General features: G+C 44.5%; 1 long non-coding RNA gene across 1 annotated transcript; it reads left to right on the forward strand.

Annotated features, from left to right (window-relative positions):
* The first annotated feature begins 1,721 nt into the window (after positions 1–1,721).
* Positions 1,722–6,753, forward strand: LOC129735374 (uncharacterized). The gene is made up of 3 exons (XR_008730953.1): positions 1,722–1,806; positions 2,165–2,278; positions 3,474–6,753. It is a non-coding gene; the product is annotated as an uncharacterized LOC129735374 (long non-coding RNA).
* Positions 6,754–8,009: the final 1,256 nt, after the last annotated feature.

Consider the following 8,009-nt stretch of genomic DNA (forward strand, 5'->3'; position numbering starts at 1 on the left):
TCTTGGTTAAGTGAGCAGTATTTTATTACCATGCCATGCAATATAACAGGTGTTTAGGGTTATATTTTCTTTTACCTTCGCGCATGCACCTGTTCTTCAGGATGATGTGAACAGCACAAGTTCTCTGTGTATCTGGATTTGTTACCCACCATCTTCCTATATTTCATTATGCAAATCACTTGAGCATTAATTATGCAAACTTTCAAGAGCACAAGGGAACGAATTAGGTGACTTTCTTCCCCCTGTATAAAAACAAACGGCCTACTCTGATGTTGAGTTTGAAGCTCAGACTTTTTAACCTCTGCAGGAATGGAGATGGCTGGTGGAAAACCATCCCTTATATTTGGAGCTGGAAATTGAATTTGGACTCATATGGGCCTGATGCAAACCTCATGGATGTTGGGAAGCCCATGATTTAGGAACAGTTACACTAAATTCTTTCCAAATCCACTCTGCCCATCATCCTATTTGCAGTGGGGACTGCCAGCAGATGCTTTTGGTGAATGCTGAAATGGGTTTGTAGTAGGCAGGCTGTGACACTTGGTCACATCCTAATCCTCTGCGGACAGAAGCTGGCTGAAGTCAGGTCTGATGCATGGATGTTAGTTTCCCTTCTACATGTTATCTTAGAATTAGCTATTAACATATACAGGTTTTCTTGCTGCCCATATAAGGAGAAGCTGTAGCTACATCTCGCCTTTAGAGAAGCAGTGTTCTTACAAGAAAATCAAGGGGAAAAGGTTTAGAGGAGGTTACTGAAAGTACTCAGAGGGCAGTTACCTGGTAAAAACTGTCAAATTGGAAAGACTTATTGAGCTGGATCCCTAGGGATATGGCCTGAGTTCAGGACTATTCAGTATTTTCATTAATAATTTGGATGAAAGGGTAGAAAGCCACTTCGTTAGAGTTTCAGCTAAGAGTAAGAGACACTAGGGAGGAGAGGATTAGTGCTCAAGAGATCTCAGTAATTAGAGGAATGGTCTGGAAATAAACAGGATGCAATTTAGTGAAGACAAGCGCAAATCTGCACCTACACTGAAATAATCAGCTTCACAGGCACACGGTGGGAGAGAACAGCCAGGTAGCAGCTCTGCCATGAGGGAGCTGGAGGTTATGATGGAGCAATGACTCAGCTGTGGAAGGAAGAGACATTGGGCTGGGTTGGACAGATGGGGATGTCGCATGTTAGGCACGGAGGGATAAGCCCTGCAGCTACATCACTGGGACTGGTTTCTGGCATTACACCTTGGGAAAGACGTGGCCGCGGTCCCAAGGAGAGCAAGGAGCAGAGAGCCTATAAAACAGTGCCTGTGAGGAGAGAGAAAGCATTTGTATTTAGCCTGGGGAGGGCAAGGCTGAAAGGAGACACAATAGCAATCTTCAAGTGCAGTTAGACTGCCAAAAAGAGGAAGGTGGTGAACTATTTTGTGTCCAGAAATTATCCTCTGTGGTTTAACCATGATTTTCTGTGGTTAGAAAAAAAGAGAGAGGGAGAGAGAAATTGAGATGGTAGATAAGTTGACTTTGCTGCTTTACTTATGAAGTGCCTTGGGGCACAAAGCACATGATCAAACATAGCTGAGTTACTGCAGCTTAATGAGTTATTGCCTGTTGGCTGAACCATACTAATTAACCATGTGTGTGCTCTTAGCCTGCCTCAATTGCCAGATGAAATGGGCTCACTTAAACACTTGTGTTTTACTTTGCAGACGAGGCAGGCTGAAAACTCACATAAGATCAGTGATTACAGCTCAACTGACGAAGGATGACTTCTAAGGGATGGAAACGTGTCCTTAGTGCTCAATGGTAATGCTGGCACTGTTATATCTAAGAATAATAAAAGGAATTTGACAAGATAGGAGAAGCAGAAAACAGACTGAAATATATAAAATATGTTAATTCACAGATTTACGTCAGTAGGAAAGTGGCTCCCTACGAGTGTATTGGAAATGTAGTAACACTGAGTTTTATAAAAGATATCAGTGGCTTTTGTTTGGGAAGGCTTGTAATACGGTAATTTTAAAAACATAGTATTAAGAACACGACAGAGCACTGCACAGCTTTTTCTTGCAACTGCACATGCACTTGCTTTAAGTCTCTCTGTTTTTTTAGTGTTTTCCAGTAGATCATTCTTTTTGACTCATATCCTCATGTTCCGCTCCAGCTGTTGCTCTTAACCATTGGCAGTGGCTGTTGTACTGTTCCCCTTTCGATGAGCCACCTTCTTCCTTTTACTGTGACGAGTTGTAGCTGCTGGAGTGGAGCCTTCCTGGTGTTGGTAAGTGTTGAGTGCTCCAGCTTTCTTCTGATGTCCCTTCATTGCTTCCTTCCTCCCTCCCTTCCTTCCCTCCTCTCTCCCTTCTTCTCTTCCTTCCTTCCTTTTTTCCCTCATTACTTCCTCTTTTTTCTCCCTTTTCGGTTGTTTTTCCACTGTTACCACGAGTTTCAATTATGCTGCTAAGGATGGACATTTGGATGTTGCAATCTCAGGGAAGTTTTTTGTTTGCAGCTGTATTTCTGTCTGGATGCTATGTGTTGTCCCTTTTTAAAGCAACTTTTTTGCTTATGGCATGCCATTTAGTGAAGCAGTAGACTTGGCAAATTTGCTTAGCAGACATACTTGTGAAGTGCTGCATGAAATGGAAGCAGACTTCTACTTTGCTAGTTTGTTGCTGTGTTACAGAATCACATAAGTTAGCCTGCAGTGGACCTCAGGAAATTACCTTGTTCTTTTCTGTCTCAGGACAGGATCAAATCCATCGCCACCCTTTCTGATTGATGTTTGTCTAAGCTGTTTTTGAAACCCTGCAGTGATGCAAACTCCAGTCCCCCTAGACAACTTTTCCCTGTACTTTCCTATCTTCAGCTGCTTCATCTGATCCAAAATACATAGCTGATGACAAGATCTTACACACAGTTCAGCTTAAACCAGCCAAACGGCATTCATTTGCTGCTGTGACCCTTCCAATTTTCTGTAGGAAAGAGAAATGCTAGAAATTTTCATTGACGTTATTTGTTAGCATAAATGTTTTGTAATTGATTTAGTGTAAAGGTGATTGTTTTCCCTTCAGGACACAGATTTTTTGCATTGGGGGAGAAACTGCAACATATTAGGAGCTATAATGCTACAGTAGTAATGTATAGAATGCATTTCTCAAGTGCCTGCAACATGGAAACAAGTTTTCATAGCAGTGTTTTATATATGTGGAAGGAGGTGCTATTCTATACCTGTTTGGTGTTAGGCTTCCTTGCTTTCCCAGATATATGCTTTAGACTGAGGATGTGTGATTTAGTTGGGAGTTGAAATTCAGTCTGGGTCTGGGGAGTTTGTCTACTGCAGCATGGAAACAATTAACATCTGCGTGAAGTTCATATCCAGATGTGGATCTGCAGTGGGGGAAAGTCTGTGGATGATTAGAGCTGGGGTTTGTCTTATCTCTATATTTAACGTGAAAAATTTTATCTTAAAACAGCACTGTTGCAGAGTCCTTCCAGTACTGCTAATCCCCTCCGGTATTAGCAAGGAAATATCAGACAACTACTCCATGGAGATGTGAAGTGAAACCATCATGCAAGAACAACATGGGAACTGCTGAGCAGACTGTATTTCCAGTTATCTGAGAACAACTGTACATCTACAAGTAGCTGAAAATTGTGATGCTACTATGATTCTGTCACGTCCTTCAGCAGACCGATTTTGTACGGCCAGACCCTAGTACAGACAGACAGACAGATTAAAGAACAAACAAAAAATTTTCTCCCCCTGCATGCAGAAGGAACTGGACGCAGCTTGAAAGTGACGGGCAACGCTGGAAAAATGGTGATTGAACTAGGAGGCCATCTTAAAACAGATGAGAGAAAGCCTGTTTCTCACACAATGAGTAGCAAACTTAGGTGATTCATTCCTGCAGAAGGCTATGGGTACAGGTGCTACCAGATAGTTGAAGAAGCAGTTAGATAAATTCATGATCAACAGGTCCATAAAGAGACTCTAAAAAGAATAAGTAGGGCTGTACTCAAGAAACTCCCTACTCAGCCTGTCCTACCACCATTGAGAGAGGCAGGATATGGGGTGAGGTGGGCCATCGGTCTTACCCCAGTAGCACATGTCTGATATTCTTATGAACAACATCTCCTCCCCATCCCATTTGCTCTGCTCGTGACTCCAGAGCCAAACCTACCTATCACAGTGGTAAAAAAAGATTCTTTTCTGGCCTTGCAATAGCCTACAAAGCTGGAGCTAGCCCATGGGGAAATGGCTAATCGGGATAATATCCTTGGCATAAGGGATAATAGATCTGGATCTAGGTTAAGGGTACTTAGATCTACTAGCATCATTGTCCAACAGCAGTTGTAGAGAAAGGTTGGTGATAGCAAAACACAGTCTGGGAACACCTAGCTATTCCTCAAAACGTGCCGGCATTTGCATCTGGATTCCTCATTCGCTGCTCCAGGAGAGGAGAGGAGGGACAGACAATCGGACACACAGCTTGTCTATTTTTGCTTTCACTATATTTGGTGAGGATTGGAAATGTAATGTCTTTTCCAGAGGTCACAGCATCAAATAATTCTCAGTAGTGTTACAAATAAGGTTTCAGGTCTGTGAGGGATTTATGGACAAGAGTGAAAGACCCTCGAAATTGATATCAATAATTCTGCTGCCCAAGCTGAAGGCATATCTCCAACAGCTGTCAGGGGCTGTGGGTTTTTATACCCCTTTAGCTGCAAGGAGGCAAGACCATCATAATTAGCTGCTAATTGAGAAGCCTGCATCCGAAAAGCACAATTTCAGAGAACAAAGAGCCAGAGAGACCCATTTCCAGGGCTAATTAGAATTAATTCATAGCTATAAGTAGAAGGGCTCCCACAGTCCTGGGACTCTCTCTTGGCCTCTCCTGAAACACCAGTCTAAACATGCGCATACCAATCATAGAAGGCTCAGCGTGACTTGTGCGGCTCTTGTGCAATACAGAAATAGCACTGCTTGTTAAAAAAGAGTCTGATTTTCATTTTTTTGCAGCCCTGGGCTATGTCTCCCTTCTGCAGCTGCTGGTACCTGCACTCGGGTATGAAGCCTCCTGCCTTCACTGCCTCTGGGGGTATCATGGCGTTTTGTCTGTGTGGGGACTCCAGGACCACAGTCCTCACTCAGGCTTGCAGTGAGCACCCAAGTGGCTTTGCTACCTGCCCTTCCCTCCTTTTGTGAATGTGTGTACTAAAAAACAAAGGGACAGCTTCTACTACTGCAAGAACAGAGCTTTTAGAGAAAAAAAGGTCTGCAAAACCAGGCCACACTGCCTGTTGCACCCTCGGGAAGATGGCTCAGGCAGGACTGACTTCGGGCACCTCCAGGAGCTGCTGCAGTCCGTTTGGTTTTCCCCTAACAGGACCACAGCAGCTGTTTTCCTACCCGAACTGGGGCTCCACCAGAGCCCCCAGTAGCCCTTCAGGCAGTGAGGACACAGGCTGCAACTTCCAGTCGTCATGGGGTCCCTTAAAATCCTTCAAGAACTGATTTTATTCTTTAAGGCCTGAAGTTAAAAAAAAAAACCACACAAAAAAAAATCTGTACAGTGAACACCTGAGTCACAAGTCAACCTACAATATTCACATTTTATTTGAGATCACCATGTCTATCATCTTTGTGTTTAGGCAACGGCTCACCGGTCCCAGCACCTCTCATTGCTTGAAGACTGAGTCATTGCAAGTCCAGCAAGTAAATGACCCAGACTGTTCCCTTAGGACAGCCAACATTTTCAAAATGCTTCCTTTTTTGGTTGTCCAATATAAGGTGCTTCTAAAATGAGCTTGACTTTTTTCAGAAGATGTTGAACTCATATCTTTGGAAGACTGCAATTACTTCGAGTTGCTTCAAGCTAAGGACCCAAAAAAGAGCAAGATGATAATTGATTTTGAGAAATGCAGGATAACACATTCTCATTAGTGATGATCTTGTTATAGAGGAGGTGGCCTGCTGAATTCTGCTGTGCTGGCCTCCCTGTGTAAGGATGTCTAACAAACCTTAGAAACTTCACAGTTTAATTGTGAGTGTCGGAAGCTGATGCTCCTAAAGCTTAATTTGCAGGAAAGAGGAGTCTGTATTGCTCAGTAGTTGTGAGGTGCCTCATTTATGGCTCCAAATATAGATGCATAGCTTTAGATACCCACAATTGAAAAATATGGTGTGACACCTCTGTGTCACATGTGCTGGGGCACATGCAACCACCTCATTGCTGAGGTGGAGAGACTCTGAGCTCCTTAAGTACTTTTAGATTTCCTGTTGAAGGAAACTGATTTTCTAAAAAAAGGTTTTCCAAAGGATTTTCTGCCCACAGGTACTCATCTGGACTATTAAATTGCAAGAACAATCTTTCAATTCTTTTCTGTGTGGCTTAGGCATGTCCTCTTTTCTGTGCAGTGTATCCTGTGTGTTATTACACAGTTCCCATTTGCTCGTTCTGGTGAAGGACGGTATCTGCTGCTGTCATAAATGGGGCCAACTGCCTCACCTTGGCTTCGCAGCCCACTGCTGGGAGGGGATCCAGCTGCTGTGATCTGTGCCTGCACTAAGGCTTCAGCTGGAACCGAACCCAGCCATAACCCCTCTGCTCCTCCTCCCCTGCTTCCAGGGCCCCAAGTCCCCTTCCGCATAGCAGCTTCAGCTTCAGAGCTGGGACTTCACATTTCCATCTGACCCAGAGGACCAGACCTGCCTCCTCAAAATCCCCCCATGGCTTAGAGCCATGCTTTGCTAGGAGCCCACTAAAGGTTTACGGATATCTTGAGTCTTCAGGTGCCGTGTGCTAGGTAAAAGCAACTCGACAGGCAGAGAGCTGGTTTGTGCCGGGTTGCCAAACACAGTCATGCTCCTCCTTCATGAGGCAAAATAACAGCCTCACCTTTCCCTTCATACAGCCACCACTCCTGCCCTGCCACCCCTCACTAGTGCAGGCAGTCTGCGACTCGCTGCTTCTGACCTGGGTTGTGCTGCTCCAGACCCAGGTGCTCCCATCACTTTCTGGGAGGCTTCCATCAATTTCCTTTGCCAAACATCTGGATTCCCTATGTGGTCTTCAGTAACTTTACACTGCTCCAGTCCTGCAGGCGAACGGGGACGAGTTGCCTTGACAAGGTCCCAGGTCGTTCACTCTTACCGAACACCAGGATTTCCTTCCCCTTTACACATCTGATTCCTGCTGCATTGCCTGCAGCCCTACCTTCAGCTGCTGCTTGAAACACTGAGAAGCAGTCGCAATGGGACTCGTGGTTTTCCATTAGGTCCTGGTGGTTCGTGTTTGCTGGATTTGTATCTGCAGTGGCTCACATTTCTCATGTTAGGTCAGCAAAGCTGGGTAAGGTTGTATAGCATAGAAGTCTAATTTTAAAGACCTTAAAGCTATTTTTATTTAACATCTCACTGAGTCTGTAGCAGAGCAATCAGATGACTACAGAGCCAACTGCTTGTTGGGCATTGTTCTCCTCCTGTTCTTAGGTGTCTTCCTCTTGAAGGCACAAAGCACAGTATCAAATGAAAACTCTTTCCATGGGTTGTAAAAGTTTCTTTAACACCCCTTTCCCGCCCTCTCCCCCCCCCCCCCCCCCCCCGCCCCCCTCATTTTGTGGACAAATGAACTGACTGATTTGGGTTAGAAGTGGAACCAGAGATACTGCAATACCATTACGATGGTGCTGGGACTGCTCTGTATCTAAGTGATACCATATGTTGGCCTGCTTCTAGCAGTGTTTACTGTGTGACTACATCGGCTCAGTAGGGATCTGTCTGGAAAAACAGTCAGCGTGGAAAAGAATAGCTGAAGAGAGCCTCTCTCAGCAAACGCTGAAAGAGCTGCTAAGGGGCAATGCCAGAACCGTCATCTTTGATGACTTTGTTTCCATACCAGCAAACCTGCAGAATTGGTTATGACCACTAAAGGAAGAAGACTGTTCCAAAATGCACTCAAGAGATGTCTTTGCTCCTCATTACTTGGTCTGTGTGCAATGATGATCAT

This window comes from Falco cherrug, chromosome 2, assembly GCF_023634085.1.
Source record: "Falco cherrug isolate bFalChe1 chromosome 2, bFalChe1.pri, whole genome shotgun sequence".
Lineage (NCBI taxonomy): Eukaryota > Metazoa > Chordata > Aves > Falconiformes > Falconidae > Falco > Falco cherrug.